The 310-nt window shown below is 49.0% G+C and overlaps 1 pseudogene; it reads left to right on the top strand.

The window, feature by feature from the left end:
* Positions 1 to 111: 111 nt before the first annotated feature.
* Positions 112 to 230, top strand: LOC111475569 (annotated as a pseudogene).
* The last annotated feature ends 80 nt before the right edge of the window (positions 231 to 310 follow it).

Raw genomic sequence — 310 nt, 5'->3', positions numbered from 1 at the left:
AGTTCTTTTCTTCCTTTCTCTACAAATGAGAACCTCCCCCGCTCACGCCCATCGCGTTTCGATCATGCCGCCCCGCATGCGTTAAATCCGATTTTGTGCGCATGGCATGTCGGGTGCGATCATACCAGCACTAATGCACCGAATCCCATCAGAACTCTGTAGTTAAGCGTGCTTGGGCGAGACTAGTACTAAGTTCGGTGACCACTTGGGAAGTCCTCATGTTGCACGAGAGTAGTACTAAGTTCGGTGACCACTTGGGAAGTCCTCATGTTGCACCCCTTTTTTTCTTTCAATTTCTCCCAGTTCTTTT

The sequence above is a fragment of the Cucurbita maxima genome, unplaced genomic scaffold, assembly GCF_002738345.1.
Source record: "Cucurbita maxima cultivar Rimu unplaced genomic scaffold, Cmax_1.0 Cma_Scf02008, whole genome shotgun sequence".
NCBI classification, from domain to species: domain Eukaryota; kingdom Viridiplantae; phylum Streptophyta; class Magnoliopsida; order Cucurbitales; family Cucurbitaceae; genus Cucurbita; species Cucurbita maxima.
This window is presented reverse-complemented; position numbering and strand designations above follow the sequence as displayed.